This window comes from Choloepus didactylus (genome assembly GCF_015220235.1).
Source record: "Choloepus didactylus isolate mChoDid1 chromosome 25 unlocalized genomic scaffold, mChoDid1.pri SUPER_25_unloc2, whole genome shotgun sequence".
NCBI lineage: Eukaryota > Metazoa > Chordata > Mammalia > Pilosa > Megalonychidae > Choloepus > Choloepus didactylus.
This window is the reverse complement of record NW_023637607.1, coordinates 351504-371583: the sequence shown is the minus strand read 5'-3', so window position 1 is coordinate 371583 and position 20080 is coordinate 351504. Positions and strand designations below refer to the sequence as shown.

Below are 20080 nucleotides of genomic sequence, written 5' to 3'. Positions count from 1 at the left end.
CCATGAGCCACCTGTTCCCCTCAAGCCAGTTCTCCCCCACTTTGTCTTTGTGGTGAGTGGGGGAGTGAGTCTTGTGGGGTCCAATTGGTGTACCAAGCTTGTGTGTGTAGTTGGTGCTGCCTGCCCTGTATATGGGGTGTGTTTCTGGGCGGTCAAGGAGTGGGGAGTGGCTCTAACAATCAAATCTCCCTGGTGTTCCTGGAGTTTTAAAGCTGCTTCAATAGTCTAATCCTTCATTTCAGTACTGCTACAGTTTGGGGGGCAGCTCTAACAATCAAATCTCCCTGGTGTTCCTGGAGTTTTAAAGCTGCTGCAATAGTCTAATCCTTCATTTCAGTCCTGCTACAATTTGTCTCTGCTGCTAACCCACAAGTCCTTGGTATTGGTGTATGGCCCCTGAGACTTGCAAGTGGGTCCCTCTTCCAGGCCATGCACCCCCAGGTCCTCTGTTGAGTGATGACTGTGCTAAGTCACAGGTGAGTGCCATCCCCCCAGGGCAGTTCTGGGCTGCAGGGCTGTGTAGGGAGGCTCCCAGTCTGCTGAAAGGATGGCTGAATGGGGCATGTTAATTCACACTGCTCTGCCTTCCCAACTCTGGGACAACCAGCTTAGGGTGCAGGAAAGGCTGATTTTCATGCTTGATTTTGTGGTGTGTGCTGTGTTATTGGAAGTTCTTCCATCACACTGGGTTGTCTAGGGAAGCTCTGGGCTATGGGGTCAGTGATCAACAGGAGTGTTCCCTGTCCACCAGGATGATGGCTGTGAGAGGATGCCCCCTTTTTCTTGGGAAGTTGTGGTGTTTAGTGAATTTTCTCAGCCACTCAATTATTGTCTTTTGTCTCAGAGCTCTCTTAGTTCTGCTTTTGTCTTGACCAGCCCAAATTGCAAGTCTTTGAGGCTTTCTGTATTGGGCTTCTTAGAGTAATTGTTTTAGAAAAAGAGAAAAAGAGAAAGAAAAAAAAAGGTCCTCCTGGCAGATCGAATGGGTTATTGAAATGCTAAGAGACAAAGCAATTAGGGCCATTAAGGAAAGGTCCAGGGGGCAGAGAAACTGGTTCTTCTTCTGGATTTGCATATGTGCCTGACTCTGCCCTTCCCCGTTATATGTTCACCAGAACTCCAAAAAGCCTCTGCTTTTATTTTTGGGTTTTTTCTTGCTGTTTTTGCTATCCCTATCTCCTCTCCACCAGGCTGGCTGCTCCCAGATTCTCTAGTGTCTGGTCCCAGTCTATCTATGATCGGAGTTTGGATCAGTAGAATGAGTTTCTGATAAGGGCCACAACTGCAGTTCTCCCTCCTCATTCCCAGTGCTGATGGCACCTCCTCCCATGGGACTGAGCCTGGCAGGGAGGGGCATGGGTCCCCTGGCCACAAAAACTTACAGGTTTCACTGATCTCAGCAGTTCCACATGCTCATGAGTGTTGCATGAAGTATGCCCAAAGTCAAACTGTTCTGCCTTGTCTGGTCCATGCAGTGCCTGGCTTTCTACCTACTTCCATGGAGGAGTAACTGAAACTTACACCTCACCACTCTGCCATCTTGCCTCTTAAGGAACTGGGGAAGTTTGGAAATATTAAACATCCTCACCTGGGGAATTCCTGATATTCCCACATGTATTAGGCATCCCAATTTAGTAACTCAAACCTTTGATCTTAGGGCTCACCCTTATGAAAATTATCCTTTCAAAGGAGAAGCAAAACCTACTTATAATTATCTCTAAGAGTCACACCCAGAAAACTTCTCTTGTTTTCAGATGTCACTTCTTTCTCTCAGCCATCTCTACAAATAAACTCATTACTCCACCACATGGGGTATGACTCCCAGGTGTGTAAGTCTCCCTGGCAATGAGGGACAGGACTCCCAGGCATGAGCCTGGTGCTGGCTTCATGGGATTTAGGATTCCATCTTGGCCAAAAGGGGAAAAAGAAATGAAACAAGGTAAAGTTTCAGTGGTTGAGAGCTCCCAAATAGAGTTGACAGGTCAATCTGGAAGTTGTTCTTATGCATTATATAGATATTCTTTTTAGTTTCTAGTACATTAGAAGAGCTAGAATGAAATACCTGAACCTGTTGAATGGTAATTCAGTAGACAGAATTCATGATGATAATTGTATAACTATATAGCTTTAACCATATGACTGTGTAATGGTGAAAACCTTGTGGCTGAAACTCTCTTTAACCAGTGTACAGACAGATGGGTAATGATATAATGACAAAAATACATAAATAATAGGGGGGATAAAGGGCATGGGATGATTTTGGTGTATTCTTTTTATTACTTTTTATTTTTTAAATTTTATATACTTTATTTTTCTTTATTTTGGAGTAATGAAAATGATTGAAAATTGATAAGGGTGATGAAGGCATGACTACATGATGACACTATGTGCCATTGATTATATACTTTGCATGGATTATATGGTGCATAAGTATATCTCAATAACTTTGCATTAAAATATACTAGAGACACACACAGGAGATTTGAAGAAGTAGAAGAAAGAATAAGCAAATGAGAAGAAAGAGCAAATGAATTCAAATGCACCAAAGAACAAATGGAGAAAAGATGGAAAATTTAAATGGGATCCCAGGGAAATGATGGACAACATAAAGTGCACAAATATAAGAATCACTGGCATCTGAAAAGGAGAAAAAAAGAGTAAATGTCTAGGAAAATTATTTGAAGTGATAATTTTGGGGAAAAATTTCCACCCCTTGTGTCAGATATAAATATGCAAAATCAAAATCTCGATGGACTCCAAATAGAAAAATCCAAATTGACCAACTCCAAGATACATGCTAATCAGACTGAATGAGAAGGAAGGAGTTCTGGAAGTAGCAAGAGAAAATCAATTCACCACATAAAAAGGAAGCCACAGAAGAGTAAGTGCTTACAACTTGAAAGGTGAAATCACTGCCCTCCCCCCTACGTGGGATCAGACACCCAGGGGAGTGAATCTCCCTGGCAACGTGGAATATGACTCCCGGGGAGGAATGTAGACCGGGCATCATGGGACGGAGAACATCTTCTTGACCAAAAGGGGGATGTGAAAGGAAATGAAATAAGCTTCAGTGGCAGAGAAATTCCAAAAGGAGCCGAGAGGTCACTCTGTTGGGCACTCTTACACACAATTTAGACAACCCTTTTTATGTTCTAAAGAATTGGGGTAGCTGGTGGTGGATACCTGAAACTACCAAACTACAACCCAGAACCCATGAATCTTGAAGACAATTGTATAAAAATGTAGCTTATGAGGGGTGACAATGGGATTGGGAAAGCCATAAGGACCACACTCCACTTTGTCTAGTTTATGGATGGATGAGTAGAAAAATAGGGGAAGGAAACAAACAAACAAACAGACAAAGGTACCCAGTGTTCTTTTTTACTTCAATTGCTCTTTTTCACTCTAATTATTATTCTTGTTATTTTTGTGTGTGTGCTAATGAAGGTGTCAGGGATTGATTTAGGTGATGAATGTACAACTATGTAATGGTACTGTGAACAATTGAATGTACGATTTGTTTTGTATGACTGCATGGTATGCGAATATATCTCAATAAAATGAAGATAAAAAAAAAGAGTAAGTGCTGAGTACTCATTGGGCACCATGGAGGCAACAAGACAGTGGTCTGATATATATGTTTCTGAAGGACAAAAATTTCCAGCTAAGCATTCTTTATCCATAAAAGCTGTCCTTCAAAAGTGAGGGAGAGTTTAAAATTTTTACAGATAAACACTGAGAGAATTTTTTAGCAAGAGACTTGCCCTGAAAAATATACTAAAGGGAGTTCTGTTGGCTGGAAAGAAAATGTCAGGACAGAGAGTCTTGGATTTGAGTATAGAAATGATTAATATCAGTAAGTGTAATTAAAAGGTTAAAAGTAAAGAAAAATGTTAGATATGACAAATGTCAAGAAATTAAATGGGTGAAGTAAGGACAGCTTTTATAGTAAATAACATGAATATTAGTGGATTAAACTCCAAAAAAAAAAAAAAAAACAGATGGGCAGAATGGATACATAAAATATGATCCATGTATATGCTCTTTATAAGAGAATCATTTTACACCCAAAGATATAAAGAGGTTGAAAGTGAATGGATGGAATAAGATATTCCACACAAGAAATAACAACAACAAAAAAAAACATGAGATAGCTATACTAACATAAATAAAATAGACTTTAAATGCAAAACTGCCATATAAGACATGGAATAACATTGTATATTAATAAATGGGATAGTTCACCAAGAAGAAATAACAACCATAAATATTCATGCACCCTATCAAGGTGCTCCAATGTACATGAGGCAAACACTGGCCAAATTGACAGGAGTAATAGACATTTCTGCAATAATAATGGGAGGCTTCAACACACCACTCTCTTAAATAGAACAACCAAAATTACAATAAGGAATTAGACAACCTAAATATTATGATAAGTAAATCAGACCTAAAAGACATGTATAGATTGTTGTACCTCAAAATAGCAGGACAAACTTGCTTCTCAAGTGCCCTTGGAATATTCTCCAGGATAAATCATATGCTGGGACAAAAACAGGTCTTAATAATTTAAAAAATATTTGATTATTCAAAGCACTTTTTCTTATCATGAAGAAATAAAGCCTAAAATCAATAACCACTGAGGAATGAGCACTTTCACAATTATATGGCAGTTAAACAACACACTCTTAAACAATCAGTGTGTCAAGAAAGTAATTGCAAGTGAAATCATAAATATCTGAAGAATGAAAATGAGAATACAACATGCCAAAATCTATGGGGTGTGGTAAAAGCAGTGCTGAGAGGAAATTTATAGCTCCAAATGCCTACCTTAAAAAGGAAGAGCTAAAACCAAATACTGAACAACTGAAGAAGTTGCACGCAAGAGGATTCAAGTGTAGTTCCTGATACAAGGGGCAAAAGAAAAGAAGTGGGGATGTTAATCCACAATAAGTCTTTGGAGTCAGTGGGTGCTTAAGTTTCTTCATTCAGTAACTTTTGTGAGCACACTTGGATTTCTCTAAATGCTTATTTCAGTTTTGGTCAGAGGAGACTATTGGGATTACCTTCAAATATCCCCAAACACCTGGAAAACAAAAAGCATATCAGAAAATAATCTAAAAGTTGTAAAACTGCATAGATTTTGCCCAACTTGTTGGAGGACTTTTGGGTCTGGCAAGACAGGAAAAGCCCAAATGCAGACTGTGGAGTTTGTCAACACCAATAGCAAAGTGTTTACGACTCCATCATTGAGGCGAATTTGATCTCTGTCAAGAGCTAAGCTTGCAGAACAAGTCCAGGAAGTATTTCTTAAAATCACTTCTGTGATCTCTGTTCTGTCCCAGCTCTATTCCCCTGTTCCACTAGAAGTTTCAGATAAAATATGCCAAGGAAGCATGGCAGGGTGATTTCTTTCAAGCTGCACTCTACTGAGGGACAGCATTTCTGCCTGGCTTCTGTAATTTTAAAGATGGGGATCTTGCTGTCAGCATGTGGGAATTCTGTATATATGCCCTGTCAGCTGAAAGTGCATAGGAAGTCAATAAGTCTTTTCAGGGAAACCATTACTTTGGCCTTTGCATAACAGTTAAATTTCCTTTTAAAAATAAGCAGAGGCTGTAGATCTGTGGACATAACAGGTACCTGGATGAACTTGTCCACCATGGAAAGGAGCCCAGTTGCTGGGACTCAGAGTCTAGTGGCTTCCCCACCCTACAGAAGCCTGGGGGACTCCCGTGTATATACCTGTACATTTATTTGCCTTTGTTTCTTTTTTTTTTTTTTTTGCTGCTAATATGGAGGCAGCAATTTTTGGTGATTCTCCCTGGGTTTGTGCAACACTGTTGCTCATGTCACTCAGCAGTCATGACACATGGAGTTTTATTGGACAATATGAATATGATTAAAACAGGAGTGTGCACAAGAAGCCTTTTCCAATCATCAAAGCCTGAATAAAAATGTCACCATATCATAAAAGGACACAATGGGAACAAACCACCAGAACATATGTATTTCAATGAGATCTCATGCCTTCATTGTTGTCTCAGTGGTACCCTGGAGGCCTAGCCTGGTGATGTATTCCATTTCAGAAACATTTGGGAATTGCCTTCACAGTCTGGAACAGAATGTTATGAGTGTCCTCAACAGCAAAAGCTCTGTCCTTCCAGAAGTGTTTGATAAACTGTTAGATGTTGCTGGTGCTGAGTTTGGAGAATAAATTGGTGATGGTGTTGGTGATGTGAAACAGATACCAGGAGAAGTGTGGAGGGTTGGGAATTCAGGAAGGTCTGAATGCCAGCTGTGGCTGTTATTACTTACCATGATTTCTGAACTCCAGCTCCTCATCTACAAGGATGGGACAATGATATCATCTGTGGGGTGCTCTTGTAAAGATCAGTCTTCATGTCCATAAAGTGCCTGGCACAGAGCAGGAATTTGTTAAATAGTAGTGAATATAGTTGCTAAATTACCTTAAAACTATACCTGACAATAAAGGTGTAGTAGGCTGAAACATAGCCTCCCAGTGGGGTCCATGTCCTAATCCTATATCCTTATGTGGCAAACAGGAATTTGTGAGGTGATTAAGTTAAGCATCTTGAGCTGTGTCCTTACATGAGAGAGAATTTAATACAGAATGAAGAGATGTTGCAATGGAAGCAAGACATTGGAGTGATACACTGAGAGGATCATGAACCAAGGAATGCAGGTGGCCTCCAGAAGCTGAAAAAGGCAATTAAGCAGGATTTCCCCTAAAGTCTCCAGAGGGAACCAGCCTTGTCATCACTTAGACTTTAGCCCAGTAAGATTGATTTTAACCCAATATGACTAATTTATCCCAGTAAGACTGATTTCTGGTCTTCTCCAGAACTGCACAATACTAAATATGTGTTGTTTAGAGTCTTTAAATTTGTGGTTATTTGATACAGCAGCAAGAGGAAACTAATAAAATGGCTATGAAACCAATTTTCCCAGGTGGCCTATAAGCTGGGTCTAGAGGCATTTTCCAAAATCACCAATCACGTATTTATTTTTTATCGATTTTGTACCAGTTTCAAAAGTAGGTGAGGCTCCCAAGGAGATTTGGGAGAGAAGGAAGAGCAGTGGTTATTCTCAAGACTTCACTGTGCATTTGAATCACTGGGTGCTTAATGGAATGAAGATCCTGTCTTGAGAGATCTGGAGAGAAGCCTGGGCGTCTGTGTTTCTAACATGATCCCAGATGATGCAGATGCTCCTGGTTCCCACACCACAATTTGGGCAGCCAGGCTCAAAAGGGCCACCTTGAAGGGAATCTCATTTAATTGGCACAGAAGAGGCTCTTTTTACAGACCTGCACTTAACTAACTTCCGAATGGTCTCTAGCCCTTTGCAAAACTCCTTGATGGGCTTGCTGAAGGCTCAAGGCTGGTAGGATACTCTCTTGCAGACCCATTCACGTCTACTCCCAGCAAGCAATTTGCAGGTTTCTCACCTCAGTTGCAACTGTTCCCAACCAAGTAACACAAGCTATACTTATTATTCTAATTGTATGACAAAGCCCATTATGTAACCCAATCAAATACAAGTTTGTGAAAACAGAGTTCTTTCTGTGAAATCTAAGTGAATTGATTTGGAAAAAAATATATACACCTCACAATAAAATACATCAAATCACATGTGGTTAAGCCATGGGAGAATGGGGATCATAAAATTCTCTACACTTGGAATGCTTAAAAATGTCTTTAAATTCTCACCACTACTTTAAAGAAACTAAGACTTCACTATCAGAGTTTCTATAACAAAACAGCAAAAACCAGTTGGATTTAACAATGGGAATTTGTCAGCTCATAGTTTTGGAAGCTAGACATCCAAAATCAAGGTATTACCAGACCACACCTTCTCTGATGTCTGTAGCATTTCAGGTAATGGTTTGCTGGCAGTCATTCCCTACATCCATCACATGACCATCTGTCTCTTTCTCTCTCTTACAGATTCTCCTGTGGCTTGTATTTGCATGGGCAAATTTCCTTTGCTTGAAAGGACTCTAGTCATACAGGATTAAGACCCACTGTGATTCACTTTGGCCTTAACATCTTCAAAGGCTCTATTTACAAATGATTTCACATGGGGAAGATGGGGGTGGGGGTAGGGCTTGAATTTGTCTCTATAGGGGACATAAGACCATCCACCTCACAACATATTATGGGTAAGCTTTAAGGAAGAAAACTCTAGGGCTCAACAATTGCCTTTCTAGTTAAAGATGTAAAAGGTAGAGGAATGTACTGTCTTTAAATAAATTGGGTGTTGTTACTCTCAAAAATAATCTATGAGATTCAGCAAAAGCAGTGCTGAGAGGAAAACTTAGAGCTCCAAATGCCTACATTTAAAAAGAAGAGCTAAAACAAAATACCAAACTGAACAACTAAAGAATCTAAGAACAGCAAACTAACCCTAAAGCAAATAGAAAAATAGAAATAACAAAGATTAAAGTGGAAATAAATGAATTGAACAGAAAACATTAGAGAGATTCAATATGACCAAATTTGGTACTTTGAAATGATCAAGATCAACAAACACTTAGCTACACTGGCAAGTCAAAAGGAAGGAAGATAGGGTATTTCTGGGAAGATAACAGAGTAGAAGAGGCAGAGCAAACTTCTCCCCCATGGAATAACTAGAGAAAAGGCAAAAATGACAAGGACTGTGGTTTCAAGGTACAAGCAGCCAGGGAAGGATCTTTACAATATATAGGGGGGACATGGATAGAAAGTGAAGGAAGGATGGGATGAGTTTATATAATCACCATCATGGCCTGGGCTGGAGGAGGGGAGGGAGGAGCTCTGCACTCCTACACTACTATCTCAGCAACCATCTGGGGAGATAGATAACCCTGCTCAGCTCTACAGGCAGGATCTCCTGTGTGGAAACTCAAGAACCAGTGGTCTTTTTTTGGCCACACACAGAAACCTTGGCAGCATGCAATGCCTACCCCTCAGCCCTGAGGTGATCCACAGTGGCAGCCTGGCATTATTGAGGATTGGGGGCCCTCTCCTCAGGACAAGAGGAGACACAGAGATGAGCAGAGCTGATCTGACATTCCACAGGTGAGAGAGAGAATCTGTGTTCTGCTGCCCATCACTTTTCTCCAGGGAGACCCACAGCATGCAGGTGGACAGGTAGGGACAAGGGAGGTTGCCACACAGAAGCACCAGTTGCCCCTATCCACCTGCAGCCCATGGGTACACAACAGGCAGGTATCTTGTGTGCCTACTACTAAAAGTGCACCTCTGAACTAGTTGAGGGCTAAAGAAGGTGAAACAACCTCACAGCCAGAGATTGATACAATCAGAGGCCTGGGAATCACCAGACTCACTGTGTAATTAAGCAGATTCCCCATCAAACTGAGCAGTGCCCACCACCCACCTCCAGGGCTGCTCCAGTGCACTCAGAGAACTGCTGCACTGATTGAATTTGTACCTGGTTTGGACCCCATCCAGCATATAGTCAGGGAATCATAGATTTTAGGGGAAGAGACCATCATCTGCTGGGAAGAGAGGAAAGTTACACTATGGCAACTGGCAGTTCTGCCAAATTATATACAGATGTCCAAATACACTTGCATTTCCCAAAACAACCTTATCAAAATAAGCAATTGCCAAGAAAACAACAGAAAATCACAAGGCATATCCAAGATCCATGAGGATATGATCAAGCCAAAGGACCAAATTAAAAGCCAGTGGAGACAAAAACCTGGAACAACTAATCAAAGAAGAACAAACAAATCTCCAAAACAACTCAATGGGTTGGCTAAATCATAAAAAAGAACATGAAGAAGACATAGAAGAGCATAAAGAAATATTTGAAAACATAAACAGAAAAATAGCAGGTCTTTATGGAAATGAAAAATACTGTTGATCAAATAAAAATGTACTAGAGCTCTGCTTGGGCTGCACCAGGAATGAAGACAGTTACTTGCAGTGGTCTCAGTGGGGGAGTCTGCAGAGGCCCTGTGACTGTGACTGCCCTGGCACTGGGCCATGGCCAGGTGGATCCTAGCAGGGCACAGGAGCCAGTGGGCAACAGGAAGGCATGGGTGCCCAGGCACCAGGACAAGGGCATGCTGGTGGGGAGGTGGATCCCCATGGTTGGCCTCTTGCCCTGGGTGCCAGGCCTTAGTGCTGGTGGAGGAGGCAGCAGGCACATGGAGACAAAGCAGTGGGGCAGAGCCCTCATTGTCATACCTTATCTGACTGGTGGCAGGTGATGGCAGTGGGAACAACCACAGAAGAACTCATGGGAAATGCCTTCACACAGGCAGGTCCCATGGGAACCATCACCTCCCAGGCCCACTGCCTCTGTCTTGGGAGAGCACAGAGCTGCCAGTGCCCACCAGCTGGGAAGAGACATGGGACTATGATGGCCATGTTTTCTTCAGCAAACACAACTTTGTGGCTTGACTCCAGCAACTGGATAACAAAGCCATTGACACTTACTGATTGTGTTAGGGATGAGCTTCCTTTAGGAAGGGAAACTATATGATAACAAAATTGGGATTTATTACATGGACCACATAAATAAGTTTATGCAGACTGAGGAACCAAGAGAGCAGTGGAGACGCTAGAAGGAATGGATATTGAAGGGATATTTCATTGTAGTCTAGGAGGATCTCAAAGCTGAGAAGGAAAATACCAGATTAAGCAGCAGCTGTGTGAGCTGGCCCAGGAGGAACACCAGCAGTTGCATAACTTGCATGTACAAGACAGCTGCTCCTACCCCAGCTCCCTCTCTGGATATTCAACAAACACAAAGTATAATCCACACCAAATGAAGGCAGGAAAAGCAGGTTGTGGGGCTAGGCTTTCCAGAATAAAAAGAGAGCTGACTCAGATGAAACATGAACTGCAGTATAAAAAAATTTGGTAGAGACTTTGCAAGAGATTCAAGGTAGGATGTCCCATGCTTACACCAGCTATAAGATGGATGAGACACAGGCCATAATGAATGAGTTCTGGACCATCAAGAAGCCCATTTTTACTGGAAAGAAGAGGCAGGGTCTGAGGCAGAGCCTGTTTATACTTACTGATGGCATTAAGAATATCTGCTGTATTACCAATAGCCTCCAAGATTTTCCTTCCAATCTGGCTCTGCTTGGCACATCTCTGTGATGCTGACTGTGATGATAAAACATGATTTGTGGACCAAGTCTGACTTAATTAGCTGTAAGAAGAAGCCTGAAAGAGCGTCTCACGTATCCAGCAGCAGCTGGCCCAGCTGGACACTGAGTCCTGGCTAGGAATTGCCAAGGCTGACAGGGACTGGCTGCAGCTCATCAAGGAGGAGGAATCCTGGCTCCAGGAGCTACAGCTCATCATCCACCAGAGGTTGGTAGAAGACATGGTGTGGCTGGATGAAGAGAAATGGTGCCTGGAGGAGGAGATCCAGTGAGCCCTAACAACTGCACAGGGCACCTATGATAGGATTTTACTTCAGGAAAAGAGAAGTCTGCTTATGCAGCTAGAAGAAGCTATCCACTTAGCATCTTATCTCCATTGCCAATTACAAAGCTTGTCTGCCAACACACTGATGGTGTTGTCAGGGAGCAGCCAGGGCTCTCTGGCCTCTGGCCAGGGCTCAATTGCCTCTGCTGGGGGGGGCTCCTTGAGCTCCATTAGCTTCATCTGCATCTATGGCATCACACAGTATGAGAAATCTGAGGCAAGGTGTAGCCAGCTTTTGCACTTTGATCTCCTTCCATTCAATTCCCTGGGACAGGATGCCAACTTCCAAGATGCATCCATCACCCAGGCTTCAGCAAGTCATGGCAGTTCCTGGACACACCCCAGTCCCTGGCTTCCCTGGCTTTCTGCTCCTCTCTGTCTTCTCTATCTTTCCCTGACCTCACCTTTGGACACACCCTTCATACTGGCCTCACAAGTATCCCCTCTGGCCCAGATGGTGGATGGTTTTGAGGTGTCAGGCCTGCAGTGCCCTGGAAAGACTGCAGGTGCAGACCTCTGCCTTGGGGTTGAAGATCTTCTAGGCATGCAGCCACAAACACTCCCCAGTGATATGGAAAGACTGTGTGAGGACCCCAGCTGGCTAATGCTTCTCTGGGCACAATGGTGACTCTTCATGAAGATAGGGCCAAAAGGGTGGTGAGGAGGGTGTGCTGCATCTCCCTGTACCTATTGGATATTTGCTGACCAGTGACAGTGGGGTCTTTGAACCTCTACTCAAAAGGAAATGAAGATGCTGAAGACTGTGTATAGTGATCCTTATAGTAATGAAGAGTCCCAAATCCATGTGAGATTTTGCACAATAGTGGCAGCAAATTTCTCCTTCTGAACATGCTCCTGCTTAAGAATTTTGCTGGGATGACTGTGAAGGAAGACTGCATAAAATGCATCTATGTCTATTTGCCACCACTTGACTCCGGCACACCAACGCTTACTGCTCTAAGGCTATAGAATTCCAAGACCCATCGGTATTTAATGAAATTTTCAGAGATCCTGTGTATTCAAGCATGTTGATGTTAAAGCCACTTTCAATTATACCTGTGCTCAGTGAATCATAAGCTGCAGGCAGAGATTTTGGGCATTGTACAGATTAACTTGGCTATAAGAGTTGCAATGATATGCAGCTACACTGGTATTCAGTGTGTACCTTCACTAGCTGGGATCCACAGTGTTTGAGAGACAGCAAGTGCACAGGAGAGGCCCTTCTGGTCAGATAGATATGGTGATAATGCTCATGGCCCGACTGTTGGTGGTGGAGTGAGAGTTGGCAGGGGAAAGGGTCTAGTTGGAGTACACTGAGGAGGAGATCCTTGATATGGAGAGGAACAAAGACCAGGTGAAGCTGGCCCCTTGAGAGGAGTTGGTAAGCCAGCTGGACATTGCCACCCAGACTAGACCCCTGTACCCATAGGCCTATTTCTTGGGTGGGGAGTCCTTCCACAGACCCATGCCTCCTGGACAGATGGATCCAAAACAGCCCTGAGCAGTGCCAGCTCCCTCCTCTTAAGGTGGATAAAGAGACCAACACAGAAAATCTCTTCCCAGAAGTCATGAGTATTCTGAAGGAGAGGCCCAGCCACAGGCTCTGTGGGCCCCCCTTCATTTGGAGTAGCACAATCATCTGTTAACAGACACTCTTGCCTAGAGCATGAAGCCAGAATTTTTGCAGCCTTTATTATAGTGACAGCAACAACTCAATTCTGCCCATGAAGTCCCCTTTTCTCTGGAATGCTTGGGAAAGACAAACCCTTCTCTATAAGCAGTCCTATAGATATTCCCTAGCTAAGCTCTTGGCCTGCACCACCCTCACTTGGTGCTGGAGCTCCAGACATCTAGAACATGGCAGAGGCAGTTGAATGGGGAAACATGCACTCTCTAAGAACTGAGGCAGTTTTTAGAAGATGCCCAGCTCCAAGTCCAAACCAACCTACCCTACTGGGTGCTTCTCCTTGAGTGATTACAAAATGTGCTGAAGGGAGCAGAGAGGCAGCCAATACAGACAAAATTTGACCACTATCAAGAACAGGCAGCTGAGAAGATGTGAAGAATGCCTCCAAAGAAATCTACCAGTGCATGGGCAAAACCATAAGGAGCCCATAGAAGTGCAGACCTTCAGGGAGAAGATGGCCTTTCTTACAAGACCAAGGATTAGCATAACTTCTGTCCAGCTGACAGCATTTCATGTACTTCATTGAACACATGAAGTGTATATCTACCCATTTTATTTTTGTGAAGTTCTTAGACTAGTTATAATTATCTTGAAAATGTTTGCACAAGGCTAATAATAAACACATTTTGTGAAATAAAACCTACATGTATCTATACATATATATTTTATAATAGCAACAGCAACAGGGCAGTAATAGGGCTTGATTTTTCCTTGTGAAATTGGCATCTCTGGAGACAGGGTATTTTATAAATGATCAACTCTCATGTTAGGAGTTTACAATTTTTATACCATTTTATTTGACATGAAGGCTGGAAGACAGAAATGAAGTGAGTTCAGGCAAATTCACTGTATTGTAATTTATTTATATTTTTTTCTTTGAAGGAAAATACTGACTTTAAGATGTACTTTAAGACTGAAAATTTTGTTCTTTGGTGTGTGACATGTAGTATAATGGGACTTTAAGGCAGTTTCATTTCTGATACCTGAAATAAAAACACCTGTGCTCAATTTGTCACTCATATATTTCTTAGATGCAGATTTATCCTGGATATTGTCTGCCTTCATGCTCTGTGCATCATGGTAAAATAGCTTCAGTGCTGTCATCTCAATGCAAATTCCATGTGTTCATGGCAGAGCTCAGCCTCATCCTTGTACTGTGTACCAAGAGCTTCTTGTTTCTGTGTTGTCTTACAATGCATCTTGGCATGCTCAGCATAAGCCAGAAGCTGATAACAGAGCCTCAGTCTCCTGGGTTGCTGGGCTGTCAAAACTGGGTGCCCAGCCCCACCTTTCAAGTCTACTCCCTCTCACTGTAACAGAACAGGAAGGTGGCAGTGGTGGAATTCCTACTATACTGTTATTTCATGAAGGAAAGTGAAAGGAGTGAGGAACATGCTGTTTGGTGGATGGATGGGTGTGTGGGTGACTAGAATTACCTGATGTGTCATTTATGGTATTGTATTTGATTTAAATCAAATATAACCTGTATATAGGTCTCTGCTCAATATTTCTTCAGAAATCTTACAATTAGATCAGAAGGAAATAAATTTAATGTAACAAAAATATACCATTATTTTAAAATGCCAAATGAAATATTTTGCCTACTATATAATTATCATCTATGAATGGCACCCTCCTTTTTCAGAGGCCTTGTATAAGAAATCAAGGTGGATCACATGAAATTTAAAATAAAATTGATCTCTCACTTTCTATTTATTCCCCTCCCTTGGAAGTGTCCCTTTGAATAAAAGTGTGTCACTTCTCATTATTCTCTAACCTCCCTCTTGTGTAACCAGCTTTCCATTTTACATTTGTGGAAAATGAATTTTGTAAAAGCAATTCATTTACACATGACCTGTTATGGACAATGGAATTTGTCAGTGGTGGTGACCAGACACCACATGCCTCTAACAGCTGACATCTCTCACTATGCATTTCTCACTCTAGTCTCCTATTTTTGGCCAATTCCCCTTTGTATGCTTACCCATAGCAGAAGTAAAGACCAATTCACAAAGCACTCATACTGAACAGAACTGCCAGGCAGCAGGCAGCCTTACAGCCTCTCTCTACAACAAGCTTCTGAAACTTCAGACACCAAAAAATGCTGGTCACTGGAATCCAGTGTCTGTGGAGGGCTGACAGTTCTGGATCATGTGCACGGAACACTTGATGGATGGGGAATTCCCAGGATGCATGGCCTGTGCACTTATTTGTAGCAGATGCTGCAGATAGCTCTTTCTACTTTTCTTCCAATGCACCTTAAGTAGCAATGCAGGGAATCCACTGGGCCAAAACAGAAAACCCCTAAGCAAGTGTTTTTTATATAAATTCCACTGCTCCAGTTTATACAGATATCCTCTTGGAGTCTCCATCTCCCACTATTCCCACCTGGAGAGTTGTTTTGTGGTTTTTTTAATAGTCACCTTTGTCTCATGAAAAAAATGCAGCCCCCACTTGATGATTGTACAATGAACCCTTGAGTTTGTCACCTTTTTTTTTGGCAACTCTGTGCTCTGCCCTGCATGTTTGCTTTTGCAGCTGCATGGGACAATGATAAGAAAAGGAAATCAAGACAAATGAAGGAAGCAGAGTAGATTGGTTCTGTGCTGTTTGCATATGGCTCCCCTCAGCTGCTCTTTGTCCATACCACCAAGGTCAGGCAGGCAGTGAGAAAGACTGTGGCTCAAAGGACCAAAATTTGCTTCTCACTTGTGGCTGGGTTTTGCAGCTTCTCACTACTTAAAACTGCCCCTCTCCTGGCCCCTGAATGACTCAAAAATCAGAAAAGTGATGTAATAATGTCTAAATATATTTTTGATCTTCTGTTTAAGTTTGGTCATGTACTGTGTTTTCTGATAAAGATAACTCTACCTTATTCTATCAATTCTAGTTAGAAAATGATCTGAATTCTGCTTTTAATGCTGTTTAAAAACAGGACTGTGGATAAAAGGAATTGGATTTTTGCTTCTTCCGGTCACTGAATTGTCAGGCTTTGGTAGACAATCGAAAAAAATGAGTCTTCTGTTGTGGAAATAAGTTATAGCCAGTATCTATCTCATTGTTTTGTCACTGTTCTAATTGTGTCATTTTTATTGTTTCTATTATTTGAAAGTATTTCTTCCCTAAAATTAAACCAACTTACCTTTAAAAATATACCAGAGACACACAACAGCAGATTTGCAGAGGCAGAAGAAAGAATAAGTGAACTAAGGACCAGACAATTGAATGAAAGTACACACACACACAAAAAACAAATGGTGAAAAATATCAAAAAATTTGAAATGGGTCTCAGGGAAATGATGGACAATATGAAGTACAAAAATATAAGAATCATTGATGTCCCAGAAGGAGAAAGGAAAAGGGCTAGGAAGAATATTTGAGGACATAGTTGGGGAAATCATCCCAATCCTGATAAATGGCATAAGTAAGCAATTCAAAGAACCCCAATGAACTCAAAATAGAATAAATCCAAAAGACCCACTCCAAACACATAGTAATTGGATTGCGGATTGCTGTAGTGAAGGAGAAAGTCCTGAAAGCAGAAAGAGAAAATTGATTCACTACATAAAAATGTAAACATATAAGATCAAGTATTGACTACTCAATGGGCAACATGGAGGTAAGAAGGCAGTGGTATCACATATTTAAGATACTGAAAGAGAAAAATCACCAGGCAGGAAATCCTTATCCAGCAAAGCTGTCCTTCAAAAGTGAGGGAGAACTTAAAATTTTCACAGGCAAACAAATGCTGAGAGAATTTGTTATTAAGAGACTTGCCCTGCAAGATATAGTAAAGGGGTTTCTCTAAGCTGAAAACAAGGAGGAAGTGGTCTGGAGAAGACACAGAACTAAAGATTATTAGTAAGTGTAACTTAAAAGAAAAGAGAGAGAGAGGGAAAACTAGATCTGACAAATAAAAGCCAAAGGATAAGTTAGTTGGTTCAAAAACTGCATTTGCAGTAAAAACATTGAATGTGAATGGATTAAACTGCCCAATTTAAAGATACAGACTGGCAGAATGGATTAAAAAGTATGATCCATCAATACGCTGTTTATAAGAAAATCATCTTATACCCAGCAACACAAAAAGATTGAAGGTGATATGATGGAAAAAATATTCCACTCAAGCTGTAACAAAAGAAAGCAGTGGTAGCTATGCTGATAGCAGAAAATTTTTTTTTCAAATGCAAGATATCATAAGAGAATAGAAGGACAATTTATATTAATAAAAGGAGAATTAATAAAGAAGATATAAGCAGAAATGCTTAGGCACCCAATCAAGGAACTCCAAAGTACATGAGAGAAACATTGGCCATACAGAAGGAAGCAATAGATATTTCTACAATAGTGAGGGATTTTATTACACCACTCTCCTCTATAGGTAGAACAACTAGACAAAGGACCAATAAGGAAATTGAGAACTTAAAAAAGTGATGAGTGAATTAGACCAAAATAGATATTTACAGATCATTGCACCCCAAAATTCCAGGTTATTCATTCTTCCCTAGCACTCATAGAATGCTCTCAAGGGTAGAGCATATGCTGTGACACAAAATAATTCCCATAAAATTTAAAAAGATTGAAATAATTCAAATTGCATTCTCTTACCATTATGGAATACAGCTGAAAATCAAGAAACTCCAAAGAACCAGAATGAACCCAAATATATGAAGATAAGATGGCTCATATTAAACAATTAATGGGTCAAAGAAGATATTGCAAGAGAAGTCAGAGATGAATGAAAACTAGAATACAGCATATCAAATCCTATGGGATGGATAGTGAGCATGAAAGCCCCATGTTCACTGGATACATGGAGGAGGCTGTGGTGGCTTTGGTCTGGCATGAGTTATGGTCACTCTGAAACCCTACTGCTTTTCAGGATATGTGTGAAAACACACTGAAAGACAGCTATCAGCTAACATATTGATAAGGGGTATCAGTTCTGCAAATTGATGTGCTTTCTCACTTGCAGAAAGGAGAGGAACTGTGGAGAGAAGGAATAATATTTCTCTGAAGCCAGAATTCAGGAAGGGAAATTAGTTTTAAAAAACAAGAAATTACATCCATACAACATATCTGCAGGAAAGGCACATCTACCCCAATGTGTTTGAAATTTTGAATGATGCCTAAGATCCAGATCTACATGCCTAGTGGAAATTAATACTTTCTGCAATGATGATAATGTTCTAGATATGCCTAATCCATTATGGAAACCGCTAACAACAGAAGAGTAAATTTAAAGAGAAAAAGAAAATAGTACTTAAGACACAAATGTCTGTACAGTAATTGAAAAAATACCACTTGATTTTTCTGCTGAAGTTCTTGTTCTCTCTCTGAAGAGTGATGTCAAAAACAGTGAGGTAAACAGCCACTGTATAATCTCTCAAGAAACACAATGAGAAAAAGGGCAATTCTGAGCTGTTTGAAATTCTGGAGGAGGATATAGACTGGAGAAGCTTCCTGAAATGCTGAATTGAGAAAGGGAAGAAATTTAAGGTGGGGTTCTATGTGGAGCCAGATTTTGGCCAGTAAGGTGAGGGCATAGGAATCTTGTAGTCTCAGACTTTTTTGATGCACCCTGTGCTCAGAGGCAAAGCAGGCTCTGAGGATGATTAACTTACCAAAGAGTACCATCTGCTGGACAGTCAGAAAGGTGCAAGGGAATTGAAACATTTTTTAAAAGATACTCTAGACCCTTTCTTAGGACCACAGCAGCTGGTATACAGGCCTTGTATGGGAACACTACCCTGTTTGGGCTGAGAAATACAGAGGACCGAATTATTGAAACAGGGCTCCAAAAAAAATCTATGCTATGCTGGCCAGTGGAAAACAGAGTGCCACTGAAAGGCATCATACTTGTATTACCACAGGAAGTGAACTTGCTGGGATGCCCAGTGCCTACCTGCCATTCCTGTGGCAGGTCACAGTGGGTGCCTGATTTTGGGGAGAAGACTGGAGGGCAGAACCTATCTGAAAACTGGCCTGCAAGAGAAACAAACAAAAGATAGAGATAAAGAAACAACCAACAAGAAAACCTTATGCCAAAGAGAGAAAACAGCTTCCAGAATAAACTAATCAAGAAAATCAGATGCCTAGGCAACAAAAAATCATGAGCCACACCAGGAATAATGAAGATATGGCCCAGTGAAAGGAGCAAACTACCACCTCAACTGAGATTCAGGAGTTGAAACAACTAATTTCAGGTTTTCAAACAAATCTTATAAATCATATCAATGAGTTGAAAGAAAATATGAAAAAAAGAGATGAAGGATGTAAAGAAGGCACTGAGTGACAATAAGGAATAATTTATAAGCTTGAAAAAACAAATGGCAGAAATTATGGTAATGAAAGGCAAGATATAGAGATGAAAAACACAAGCAAAGCATTTTGTACAATGAAAGCTTGATAAGGTTAACTGTGGATCTCTCAACAAAAACCATGGAGGTGTCAAGACAGTATATGATACATTTGAGATACTGAAAGAGAAAAACTTCCAAACAAGAATACTGTATCTTACAAAACTGTCCATCAAAAATGAGGGAGAGTTTAACCTATTTACTGATAAACAGACACAGAAAGAGCACATGAACAGGAGATCTCCGCTACAAGAAATACTAAAGGGATTGATACAGAGAGATAGGAAAAGACAGGAGAGAGGTTTGGAGACGAATATAGAAATGAAGATAGTAGATAGAAAGCAGGTTGAAATTGGGCATTTGATGCTGAAGGAGTATAGAATGTTCAAGAGGATTCATTATATAGATGCAGAAATGAATAGCATAATAATGTGTGATGGTAGCACAATATCATATGTACACTGAATAAAGAAGACTGTGAGTATGGTTGAAAGGGGAAGGTTAGGTGTTTTTATGACACCAGAAAGAAATACAGACAATAAAGACTGGGACTTATA

General features: G+C 41.0%; 1 pseudogene; it reads left to right on the top strand.

Annotated features, from left to right (window-relative positions):
- Nucleotides 1–10349: 10349 nt before the first annotated feature.
- Nucleotides 10350–13690, top strand: LOC119525519 (annotated as a pseudogene).
- The last annotated feature ends 6390 nt before the right edge of the window (nt 13691–20080 follow it).